Source organism: Aphelocoma coerulescens, chromosome 1, assembly GCF_041296385.1.
Source record: "Aphelocoma coerulescens isolate FSJ_1873_10779 chromosome 1, UR_Acoe_1.0, whole genome shotgun sequence".
Classification (NCBI taxonomy): domain Eukaryota; kingdom Metazoa; phylum Chordata; class Aves; order Passeriformes; family Corvidae; genus Aphelocoma; species Aphelocoma coerulescens.
The window spans coordinates 89,938,985-89,952,548 of record NC_091013.1 but is presented as its reverse complement, the minus strand read 5'-3'; the positions used below and the strand labels follow the sequence as shown (position 1 = coordinate 89,952,548).

The following is a 13,564-nucleotide window of genomic DNA, read 5'->3' as shown; positions in this document are numbered from 1 at the left end:
GCGCTCAGCTCTCTGCGAGAGGGAAGGAGAGCGATCTTTGCGGGACAGATTCTTGGTGGTGATTACATTCCTTGCTTTCTGTAATTCTTTACTTTTTTCCTATTTTTCTGTGTTATTCCTTGCTCTTTTCTTTGATGGTCAATAGAAGTGAATTATCATTTTTATTGCCAACATTTGACCTCGTTTGTGTCTAATCTCTCTGGATGTTCACAGCCATCCTCCCCCACTCTCCCCCCTTGTGTTCGCATCTTAAGACACTTATGCAGATTGGGACACATACATCTGCAAGATGCAAGAAAAAATTGTTCTCTGTGGTTAAACTCATGCATTTGGCAAGACAGAAGGAAGGAGGGAGAATGGTGTTTCCTTGTCATGGATTTCTCCAAAAGCTGTGGTAATCTTCCAGCAAAACTCTATGACAACAGATCCAACTCTGCCACCCCCAGGAAGATTCCAGGGGCTGTACCCCAGTGCCAATCACATTTACAAGAGGCAATGGAGGCAACCAGGAGCTATAACATAGTTTATGCATGCATCATCCTGAGATAAGAAACCATAATACCACAGCTGAGTAATACCCAGCCTGCCTATTGCACTTGTCTTCCATGAATGTCAGGGACCTTAAGAAGGTTTCTAAGTATGGTTAGCACCATATTAAATATTGATCAGCTGGTTCATGCTGGAGTGAAGTGACTTCAGCAAGATCATGCAGCAGTGGCAAAACCCTGTGGAACAGACAGCATATGAAGAAAAACATCCCACTCAGAAATCACCACATCACCTTGTTGGCAACAACAACTGCATATTTTTTGCAATGCTTTTATTCACAGCATATGTGTGAGACACAAGGGATACTTGGAGGTCCTCTTGCTCATTCCACAGCACATACAGAGTTATCTGAAGACACGGGATGCAATGCAATGAGACACCATTTTTTATTTCACTAGACTTGGATGGGGTATTCATTCCTCAGGCTGAGAATGGAGAATGGGGAATGAGGAAGGGTTGCCCATCTCACTGAAGAAGCTCGAGTAAGAAGAAAGCAAGTTGGACGTTCTGAAAAAGCACAAACATGTTGCTTTTATCTAACATAGCAAATCCCATCTACTCTTCTCCAGTTTTACCCAACTGCCAACTGACTCTACTATGTTTCTTGTTGGTGTTATTCCTTCTGTGAAGATTTTTATCTTCTCTGTCCTTCAGACTAAATTCCTTCATTGTACTCATTTTAGCCCTAAACCCAAAATTTGCCCAGAAACTTCATCTGAACCTGAAGCCTAATGATCACCTTCCTTTGCAATATTTTATGTATCTGTCGAGATAAACCATAGGCAGATTTTTGACGCATATTTCATGTTGCCTAGAATTACAGACTGTGCTACAGTGACAAACAAGATCACTTGCCTAATTTTAGTATTGCTGAAAAGTTATGATTTGCTGATAACTTCTAGATTTATTGTAAGGCAGGGCACTCTCATATGAGTAAGTCTCAATTTTAGCAAAAAATTATTTTTTCCATGCAACAAGTCCTTGCTATCCATCAGGGTGTACTTCAGGATCTGCCAGTGTATTTAGACATACTCCGTTGTTTGGCACAGTAGGGGATGAAAACACTATTTCAGGATTGCTGACACTTTGTCAATGTAAGTGATTTCAGAAGGTAGCTTTGTTCTATATTTTTGATAGACTAAAGATGAATTTTTTAAAAAATGAACAGCAAGAGACACATGGTGAATGGCGAGTTGATAACTGTGAAAAAAGCAGCATCAGCAAGTAACTGGGTCTCCAGCTTTCTAGGGGCTTCTGCTATGAAATCTGGCTTCTTGCCTTTTCCCTTCAACTTCTTCTTCTAAAGAGTGATAAAATTGTGCTACTAACTCCTGACACAAGGAGGAAGATAGAAGCTCTGTCCAGACAAGATGACAGTGCTGCAGCAAATATCTGTCTGATGCTCTTGTGGAGGAGTAGCCTAGCAGAAAACTTTCATGTGTTTTTTTCAGTTCTAGAAAAACACAGCAAAGATAACTCCATTAATTTTGCAACTTTATCATTGCAAGACATGATTCTCTGAAAACCCCCAAGAAAACAATGGTTGGTTTAACAAAGGATTTATATAAGAACAGGGATGTCTATGAGGAATATGCAGGAGTTAATGCCTTAGTTCACATGGGATGAGTAAGGAACAGAAGGTGAAACAAGAAATTGAGGACCTGTCCTATGTCATTTTTGGTCCTTCTGATGGACATTTTTTCATGTCATAAATAAGCAATGGTTTGGGTTGGTAGCAACATTAAAGATCATCTAGTTTCAACCCCCCCAACCAGAGTCAGGGATACAACCTATTAGATCAGGTTGCTTAGATGCCCGTCCAACCTGGCCTTGAACACTTCCAGGGATGGGGCATCCACAGCTTCTCTGCACTGGTATCTCACCACCCTCACAGTAAATAATTTTTTCCTAATCCCTAATCTAAACCTGCTCTCTTTCAGGTTAAAGCCATTCTCCTTTCTCCTATCCCTACATGCCCTTGTCAAAAGTCCCTCTCCAGCTCTCATGTAGCACCTTTAGGCACTGGAAAACTCTCTAAGGTGTCCCTGGAGCCTTCTGTTTTACAGGCTGCACTGCCCCAATTCTCTCAGTCTGTCTTTGTAGAAGAGTTGCTCCAACCCTCTGATTATCTTTGTGGCCTCCTCTGAACCTGCTCTAACAGTTCCATGTCCTTCATGTGCTGAGGACTCGGGACACATATGCTGTAGTCCAGGTGAAAGTACAATATTCATTTAGCTGTCCTGTTAGACTTGACAGTTACAGCTGACCTAAATAAGTTCTCCCTGTATTGTCACTTGGTAGGAGAATTTCTTACTCTGTCCCCGGATTTCTCATGTAACGAGGTAGGATGCTGTCAAGACAGGTGCTGAGTTTCACCCATAGGATGAAGACACTACAGAGGGTACAGGATACATTTACAACCAGCACTGTCTGTAAAACAGGTTCCAGACAGGCTTGTGCAGCTGCGAGATGACAGTCATCATAACCAGGGTACGATCAGTCAGTTCCCCATCCTACTTGAATGTGCCAGATGGTGGCTCCATGGGTTGTCATTTTAAAAACAAGTAGAAGACCCTCATCAAACTAGTCCTTTGTGCCCATCTATCCAGGGGTATCTAGAAAAATCTACTGACCTCCAGAGAGCAATTTAGGCCTAATGCTCTGATATTAAACTGGCAGGTGTGTATTAAAAGTACTAATTTAGTCTGAGGTGAATGAGAGGTCAAGTAAGGTCAAATAGTGCCTGCTTGACTTACGTCAAAAAGTTATTCTGGTAATTATTTTGGTTGATCCTGATTCTTTCCCTGCAAATGACAACACTGTTATTAATGTTAATTATCCTAGGCTAAGTAATGGGATCACTGCGGAAGGAAGAGCTTTGATGTGTGCAAGTAACATCTAATACGTGGTATAATAGTGCTCTGTTACTACTCAATAGAAATATATTTCCAATGATTAAATACAGGAACTGGAACTTCAGTCCCATTAAGTTAATGGCAGAACTCCCAGTAACTACAATGGGATGAGCAGTGTTCACTTTTTATAAAAATCCACTAATTTCACAATTTTTTACATGTGAGTAAGCCAAAAGAAATGTCAGTGTGCCACTGCCAAAGACCATATTTACTCTTTTCTACAATTTTTGTCTTTTCTGTCTTCAGTTTTAAGAATCAGATTTCTGTCTTTGTCACTCCATCTTACCATCATTGAGCCATGCTGCTCAACAGACATGTACCATGTTACTTAAGCAACACAAACTTTGCCTCAGATTCTTAGATTGGGTCAGAAATTGCACCTGCTTCCTTGACATGATACTGTTTCAAATACAATAAATAAATAAAGCTAGTACTGACCCAGAATAAGAGCATGCACTCATGCTTTTACATCCATTTAAATAAATCTCTTCATCTTAATCTCAACAATTTAAAGACAGATGCCTTTTCTTTCCAACCAATCTTTTTTTAAGATATGTAATTCAAAGATGTATATTTGGGACTCAAAATAGCCAAATTTTTGACTGAAAAAAAGGTCTAATTAGAAAAAATTTTGGGGGAAAAACACCTCCACAGATCCCTTTCTAGTCAAGCTGTTCTGTGACTATAAAATATTTGGAAATCCCAACTGAATGTCTCCTGCACAAGTGCAGGTTGACACTGCTGAATGCACAAGGTGCACAACTCAGCTGGGATGTCCCTACCATTCCTTATATACTTTGGACAACCCACATGTTAACAGTAAGTCTAATGCATACCGTAGATATTAGACTTACTTGACAAATCTACACATCAGCACTGGTGTGGTAGATCTCAAGGCTCCCTAATACTTCAGTCCTATAACACATGGATTTCCTATAGCATAGAATCATGGAATATTTTGGTTGGAAGGGGTCTTAGAGACTATATAATTCCAGCCTCCTTGCCCATGGGGAGGTACACCTTCCTGGCCTTGAACTCTTCCAGGGATGGGGCAGCCACAACTTCTTTGGGCAACCTGTGCCAGTGTCTCACCACCCTCACAGGAAAGAATTTTTTCCTAATATCAAATGTCATCCTGCCCTCTGTCAGTTTGAAGCCTTTCCCCTCTGTGCTGTCACTTCATGCCCTTGTTCACAAGTCCCTCTCCAGCACTCTCACAGTCCCTTTAGGTACTGGATGATAATCCAGGTCTTCCTGGAGCCTTCTCTTCTTCAGGCTGAACAACCCTAACTCTCTCAACCTGTTTTCATATCCACCAGGTATGACCAGCAATTCTGAAATGGGTGGGTTGGGTTGAGTTTCCATGTGTGCAGGCCTAAGCAAGCCTGCACAGATGAAAAGTACCCCAGAGAGAAAGTTCAGCCGTGAGAAAACTTTCACATTAGTCAGCACAGCTCTAAACACAGCCACATCTCTTGCTCTGTCTATAAAGCTTGCCTGACACTTTCTGTAGCATAGTGCATAAATAATGTTGTGCTTCTATTCCCTGTCTTCATTGATCCACACTGGCCTTTACAACTTCATCTTAGGTGACCCTGCCATCAGAGGTAAGACCTGTCTGTAGAAGAGCTGAAGACCCAGAGCATAAAGCAAAGTTTACTATGTTGTGACTGTCCCTGTGATCTGCCTGAGTGCCCTTGGTGAATTGCTCCCAGCTTAGGGTTTTCTTACCTGAGAGGCCCCAACAGAACTGGAATCACTTCACACAGAGTTCTTTTAATCTTCCTTCCTGCATCAATTCCTCCAAATCCTTTATCTTGCCTGAAAGGAGATTATTGTCTTGCAAAAAAAAAAAAAAAATTTAAAAAAATAGGGCATTTCATCTAGTATATCTTAATTGCCATAACATTTAAAGGAGATACATTATTCCCTTAATTCAAGAGGCTAATGAATCATTTTTAATCATACAAAAATGTCATGTCCTATGGTGGTAAGCAGACTAAAAACCCAGGAGAAGTTGGTAGGCATATGCTGGCTTGCTCTTTCTGTAGCGTGAAAAAAATGCATCAGCCTGCTGCTGGCTCCTGACTGCACATGCCAGTCTTAACTTTGGAGAGGTAATCACTTTCTCCTCGACTCATTCCTCTGTCTTTGTCCTTTGATTACAGATTCCAGATGGGTTTGGTAGCCAGTAATTACTTTTATAACTAGAACTCACTTGCAATGCATCAGGTTAATGGCATTCTGTACAGGCACTCATAATCTTCTCTAACTTCTCTCCCATGCCAATGTAATTGTATTTCCTTAATACTAACCAAACAGTGATCTCTTATCTTCTTCCCTTTTTTTTTGACAGTGTGTATGTGGGAAGGAACAATTTACGTTTTTCCAGGCTCTCTTGCTCTCCTTCGCTATGTTTATTAAATCTGTATCTGTTACTTTTATGTCTTAGCGCCAATGGATTTTTCTTCTAATTACAGCAATCTGATTTCAGTTTATTTAAATGCTGATTTATGTTTATGCTATCCCCTGGTATCAATTTCATTCCAACTAGATCCCAGTGTAACTTAATTACTTGTAGTCTTGTCATTCCAAACTAATGCTAATTAAAACAGTTTTATTACTGGAAGGTATTAGAGATTAACCCCTCCTCTGTTCTATAGGAAAGAAAGTAAAGTGAAGGTGAGGAAATAGAAGGTTTACAGAACCAGAAAAAAGAGTGCATAGCAATGTCCACTACATCTGTTTTGTTTGATCACACAATGTGCTGTAGTTGCCCAAGGCTCACAGCCTGGTTGTATTGCCTGGTCTGGAGATCTCTTCCTGTACTCACCCCACATTGTTTCCTCTTCTTTAACCCTGTCTGAGTGCAAGAGTTGCAGAAGATGAAGGTGCACACCTACTGGTGTCCAGCCTCTCCTCTCTTCATGTCCCCACGTCCCTCTTCCTCTCTCTCTGCCACACCTCTTTGTACCTCCTCTCAGTTCTATCTCACCTTCTCCCCATCCTCCTCTTCATCACACATCCCACTCTTTGCCATTCTCTCAAATTACACACTTGTTCACATTCAAGAAAAATTGTTTTGATCCAGTCATCCTCCCTGTATGCTTAGCAGAGATGGAGATCTCTGTCAGTACATTGTTCACTGCTGTTCTATTGTGTCCAGCAGAAGATGAAGCTGAAGGACTGACCAGCCTAATCTCTTAATAGCAAGTGCTTTGCAACCAAAGAGAGATCAATCCTCGTGAAGGTGTGTTGGGGCAAGTTTAAGTTAGATGTTAGGAAAAGCTTCTTCTCCCAGAGAGTAGCTGGGCACTGGAACAAGCTCCCCAGAGAAGTGGTCACAACACCAAGCCTGGTGTTCAAGAGTTCAAGAAGCATTTGGACAATGCTCTCAAGCACAAGGTGTGCTTCTTGGGGCTGTCCTGTGCAGGGCCAAGAGCTGGACTCAATGATCCTTGTGGGTCCCTTCCAGGATATTCTATGACTGGTTTTTTTTCTCTGTGGATTTGAGACAATATGTACTGAGCAATAACAGAATATATTGCTACGAATCTTCTAGCAAACTAGAGGAGTTAGTAGGCTGGTAAAGCACCAGCTGAGTGCAATTATCTCCTGTGCCGTGCTTGTAAACTTTACCTGGCTCTTCAGTGCTTCCCATAAATCCCCTTGACTGCAGCATACCACTGTGGCTTCCCAAAATTCCTCCCCATCTCAGACACAGCTTTATTTTTCTCCACCTTACTCCTAAGTTCACATTTGCAGAAATGGTAATAAACTAACTCAGTTATTTTAATAAAATCCCCAAGTCCTTACTCTTTAATACTAAAATAACTCCACATATATCTTTACAGGCTTACATATGCACATGTATGCAAATGGCCACAGTATTGTACTCAGGTGTTTGGTTTTCCAGCACAGTTTTTTGGTTGGTTGCCAGGTAACTGGAACACTTCTGATACACATGTGCAGAAGACATACTTAATTGTTTTTCCTGTGCACCCAAATTAGGAGCCAGCGAAGGCTACTGTTATTTCTGCTGATGGGAGAGTGACATCTGTGAGAACACAGAAAGCTACAGAGTGTGTCTGTCTGGGGCTAATTGATTTATAAAACTTGCCGACAGACAGATGTGAACAAACACTTCTGACAAACAACATGATTATAAATTAGCTCCTTCTTTTTATAGGAGGTAGGCTAAAAACACACAGCAAGGATAAGTAATGGGTGCAGGAGACATTTATTTTCTGCATCCAATGAAGCACAGCGATTGTACTGTTGTTTTGTGGGCTGGTTTTCTGTCGGAGTCTGGGAGTAGGGGAAAAAGAGCTGAAGAATGGGGATGATCTCTACAAACTGGGAAACACATTTCAGTATCCCAGAAAAAGATGTAAATATGACGTCTCTGAGCTGTCTGTCTGAATTTGTGGGTTTTAGCTAAAGTGACTAGGTCTGATTTTTATTAAGTATTTCTGTACTGTTTTACTTAATGAAATTCACTCCTACATAGACCAATCAACTTAATTTCAGGGTTTGTGCTTTAGAGGAGAAGGGAGCGTGAACTTCATTGCATTGCTTTGATAAATAAATAAAGTTGTGCAATTCCTTTGAATAGTCTTTTAAGTCAATGAACAACACAACTGGTTTCCCCAGGAGGAGGGAGAGTGTGAAGGGAGGGTTGAGCCTATCAGACAACTGAAGTCCTCTGTGTGGTTATATGGAGGCTGAGACTATTCTCTAAAATAACTAAGTTCTTTCCTCAGTGTCCCAGAAGAAGATTACAGGAAAAAAAAAAATAGAAAAACATCCCACCTCCTCATACCTACATGAAAGAAAAAGAGTTCCACATAGTATTGTCTAGATGAGAATTTGACTTCATTTTCCCATACGTAAGCAACAGGCAGTAAGAAATAGAATTGAAATTAACTTGGCTCCAAGTAGCTGAAATGAAATTTTTAAAAGTGTTAGACATTACAACAGATCACAAAAATTCACAACAAAGATTACATTATCTAAAGTCATTGGTAAAGCAAGTGAAGAAATTTAAAATAAAGGTAAATAGGAATCTTGTTATCATACCTCAAGCTCCCAACATCCTTATCTGCCCCTCTCTGGGTTCTGTGGGTCCCATTACCAAGAATGAAGCAGCAACAACAGGGACTAGTAGAGAGGAGTATGCTGTGTATGCCTGTGTTTTATAAAGAGGGAAAGCTTGCCATCCATCATCACAGTTCCAGAGGGGGAGGCAATCCTGACTCCTCTACAATGCTTTCCACCACAAGGCAAAGAAATCTCAGTGAGAGTGCTAAGTGCACCAGCACAAGGGTAGAAATGGAAAAAAAACCCTCAGAGTAGTCATTACTCATCAGTCTTCAGATTTACAGCCTTCGAGGTCTGGGAGGGTGGGAGCTCAGCACAGGCAGCAGCAGCAGACTGCTGCTCCTCAGCTAAGGCATGACCTTCCGTGACTGCCCAGCGCTGGGTATGCAGATGATGGGAGAAGGACAGGGAAAGTTCCTGCTGCTCAGTTCTTGGGGTGCTACCCTTGTACAGCTGCCTTGTACAGTTCAGAGCAGCAGCACTCAGCATTGGATCTGTGAAGGGCAGTGAGCAGCCAGCAGCAATTCTGGCAGCCAGGGAGAGATTTTTCAGCACGAGAGCTGAGTGCAGTCAAGGAGAGGTAGGCGTACCATTCCCCAGACCTGTGGTTTCTGGGAACAGGTGGATACAGAGGCAGACCCTTGCAGGCAGAGGCTTGCTGGATTCATGGGGATTCATGTTGTTTGCCCTGCTGAGGGTGCGTGGTGCAATGAGGTTTAGCACTGAAGGTCCTGGTACCCTCACTGGCATTCAGCAGAACCTGGTATGAAGAAGACGAAATACAAGGAAATTGAGACCCTAAAGCTCATGCAGACGCTCCAGTCTAGGCTGAAATCTTGGCAGACAGGACGTGCCAGTGGGACACAGGACTTTGAGTAGTCCGGGGAAGATGATGTTAATTATTCCTGTTATTAAGAGCAGCAGGAAATGAGTCTTTGAGAGCAGCTTGTCTCACACACAGACATACACACACGCACTCAGCCACAAGTCAAGGCAGGCTTTAGGAGAAAAGGTTGTTGCTCAGCGTAAAGGAAACTAAGTCAATATTATCTTTTAATAACAAATCCAAAAGGAGGCAAGCTGTCCCAAAGAATGAGCCAAGAGAAAACAAGGAATATGACAGATCAAGGGGCCTCAGTTGAACAAATTAGCATGTGCAAATGTTTGGGCTGATGATCGTGATGGAGATTTAAATTGTAGAGACCACATTAACAACTGACATCCCAAACTAGAGCTGCATAAAAAAGAACCTTCCCCAACCCAGGAATTGTTTTTCCTGCCTTGTTTTCTTTCACTTAGTAGAAAACATTTTTTCTTCATGCTGTGAGAAACAACTTTTTTTTCATCCCTGTGCTTGCTCTCACTTTTCTGATGACTGCTCTGGGTTTAATAAGCTGCTGTCAGACACGTGCAGTTAAAGCTTGGGGTTGTGTTTCTGTTTTCTCTTGTTCTTGCACAACACAATTCCAGTGGTATTGCTTTTACAAGGCATGATGTGACTCCTCACAGGAGCAGTGCAAGACAAAGCCAACGTGTTTATGGAGCACTGAAGCATCCCTCCCCTGCTGTGGGACATATGTGCAAGGAGAAGATCTCCTCTAGTCCCTCTTCATCTTATACCCATCTGGGTTTTTCTGAAGTGGTCTCTGAATAAACAGGGCAGGAAGAATTATGTTTTATACACATGGAAATTGCACAAGTTACCTTTTTTTTTTTCCTATAGAATCATAGAAAGGCTTGGGTTGGAAGGTAGCTTAAAGATCATCCAGTTCCAACCCCCCTGCTGTTGGCACAAATGCCACCCATTAGATCAGACTGTGCCATCCAACCTGGCCTTGAACATTTCATATGGTTTCATTTTCAGTGCTTTTACGTGTATAACAAAATTAATGCTAGGATCATCTGAATAGAAGGCAAATTTTGCCCCGAAGCACAAAAGGAGAGAAATTAATTGTTCTGCTTTGATTTGGTTCTTGATCCCAAGAAGAAAGAAGATGAAGCACAATCCGTGTTCTTATATGGCCACCTCGGTCTTTTTTTTTTTTTTTTAATGCCACAAAAACAAGGAAAAAATAATGCAGGAAATTCCTGTGCTCCATTGTATGGGTTAACTCACAACTTTCAGGAGTGAATTAGCCTGTTAATGTCATAGTGTCTGCTACACATCAGTTAGAGCAAGGCAGCAAGGCTCTTGCTTTTGTACTTATTATGCTTATCTCAATTGCTATTCACAGTCTGAAGCCTCACTTCCCTGCTTTTTATACCGATCACTGTGCTAGACTGAGGAAAAGCTTATGACCATATGGTAGCATTTGGCTGCTCACCCATTCTTAGGATTTTACCCAGTTCTCATTGACTTTCAATGGCATCTGGATGACTAATTGCCACAGGCATCTCTCAAAGCCTCAGCTATCATACCCCAAAGTATGCAGGCTACTTTAAAGTCTAACCACACAAAACAACAGGTTTCTGCCTCCAGGCATTTGCACCTACTGTTAGATGTTTATCCTTAAGTGGTGAAGATAAGTCAAGGAAGGCAGAGTGGTTATGGCAAGTCTCAGGTCACAATGTGCAGCTGGAAGTTTTAGGAAGAGCTGGGCTAGTCTAATGAACATTATCATCCCCCTTGCAGTGACCATCACCAGAGGTAGCAGGAAAAGTGCTGAGCAGCCTGTGCCTTGAGGTGCAGGATTTATTTCATGCTCTGCCACTGATGTCCAGTAGAGCCTCTGCCAGGTCATTTCAGCCCTGTGCCATTTTTCTCTATTAGATCACAAAGTGTTGAGAACAGGAAACTCTTCCATTATCCATGCGCAAAGGAGTTTTTCTTGGAGACTCTGGCATTGGCTGGAATCTGACCTGGAAAAACTCTAGGAGAAATAATAGCAGTGAGTATTTCTGTGTCCTCAAAAGAATTGTGTGGAGTCCTCTGCACTGTGTGAGCTGAAGGTACCCACTTAACTGACCTGTGAAAGTGTCTGTACTTGATTTTTCCAAGCTTTTTTCCTTCACAGCCCCCCAGTTTCTGCAGGGCCAAGGAAATCCTTTTGAACAAGATGATTCAGAGCAGAGGGAAACAGCATGTTGCGTAAACAACTATGTGAGGCAGGGAAAATAAAAAAGAAACCTCTTCTCTCCTAAACAACAGCAAGACCATTGCAGAGGTCAGAATGGCCAGGGCTGTAAAAAGCTCCTAAAAATGTATGTGCTGCTGTTGAATTGCTTTGCCGTTGTCTCCAGAGCTTCTCAGGGAATTGTATTCAATCTCAAGTTTTATGAAGACGAGCCCAATGAAGATTTGGTCTGCAGCATTTCTGGCTGTAGTCTGAAACACTGCTCAGGATATCTTTGAAGATTTAAAAGGAATTTAACTTTAGCGTTGTTTGTGTGTTATTATTGTTGGGTTTTTTCCAAACCACAGAATTGCTGAGAGGTTTTATACCTTTTCTATTTTCTCCCTTCAAAGATTACCAATAGACTCATCACCTAATTATTTTGTTTCCATCTTGTAAACAAGATCTGGGGAATAAGATAGCAAGGAACATATTTCTGCTTGTATCTTACAACATGCCTACACTGAAAGAAATTATATATAACAAAATTTCATTTCAATTTTCTGTAACAGGGAACTCTGTGAAATGGGAAAGAGAAGAGAGGAGACGCTGTTAGACACAGTCTGTTCTGTGTAGTTCTACCCTGCTCTGAAGGGCTGCTAAATGGAAAATTTCAGTTTCAATAAAGCTTTATTGACATATTTAGTAATATTAATAAATTATTCAAATAGAAAAAGAACAAAAGCTCCCAGAAATATATACACAGATGTTATTTAAGCAGTCCTTGCCTGGAATATAAGAAAGTCAGGTTTCTCACTTCTAGAAATCTGAAAAATAAGTTGACTATGAAGCACAAAAAAAAGGGTTCTCTAATTGCTTTTTTTACTTATTTCTTCTTTCTTTTCCAAGTTCACTCAAAACCAAAGAAAGTAAACGTTTCAACTGGCATTTTTACAGTTAGGTTTTAAAAATTCTTGCTTTCAGTGTAATTTTAGTTGGCTGTGCTCCTTCAAAAACAGCTGGAATAATGGCCTATCTGCATCTGTGTTCAGAATATAATATATAACATGTAATATACCATATATAGTATGTTATATGCATCATATATAATATAAATTTTTAAAAATGAAATAAAATAATCACCCTCTGTGATATTTTCTCCCTTCATTTCATGGTCTGGAAGCCATCTCATGAGCTTGAGAGAACCTCTGGAGATCATGGGTTGAAGGCAGACGTACACTCTTAAGGTTACTCTCTAGATACATAGCTCCTGGACTGTCTAAAGAGATTGGTGATAAAACCCTGTGGTTGCCAGTGCAAAGAAGGGAATACTCTAAATTTTAAAAAAATGCTTCCCATAATCAAATGCTAAATAAAGCATTGCCATAGCCAAAGTTGTATTTTCTACTATGGCAGGTTGCATATATCAAGAAAAGTGGGGGGTATAAATAAAACCTCCCTCATTAGACCTGCAGCCCGAGGATGGGAGGGGTGTAAGCATTGCCATGTGTTTCCTGAGATTTGCAAAACCAGAAAATGCATGAGTGACACAAATCAAGGCAAGTCTATGAAGCACTTTAGAGTCAACTTAATATTTTGGTTTTCCTTAGTAAGTATTCTCCCTTAAATGTCTGACTTCTAATAGGAAAGTACAAATGGTGGCGTTTGCCCTTGCTGCTTTAGACTTGCATACAAGAAAGTGCTTGAGTCCTGATTTGGCAAGAAAGAAATGGTCATGGTGATTTCAAAGTAAATCTCTCGATATTGGGGCATCTTTAAGGTTTTAAAGATATCCACAGGATTCCAGCCCACATTTAAACATGTGCCTATGCATTACTTCTGAAGTGGGCCCAACAGCCCAGTTGAAGCTTTCAGAAAGTCTACAGTCCTTACAGACCTCAGGCTGTGCTTTCCCATTATCTCACCGTCTTTTCTTGAGATTTTGGC

General features: G+C 41.1%; 1 protein-coding gene across 4 annotated transcripts in view; it reads right to left on the bottom strand.

Moving 5' to 3' along the window:
- The window catches only part of TENM4 (teneurin transmembrane protein 4), a 600,317-nt gene that overhangs the window by 547,191 nt on the left and 39,562 nt on the right, over positions 1-13,564 (bottom strand). Inside the window, exon 2 of one of the 4 annotated variants that reach the window (XM_069016277.1) lies at positions 5,196-5,303. The exons of the other annotated variants lie outside the window; for them this stretch is intronic. The gene's annotated coding sequence lies outside the window, so the exon portion shown is untranslated. The remainder of the gene's footprint in view (positions 1-5,195; positions 5,304-13,564) is intronic. 4 annotated transcript variants of the gene reach the window in all.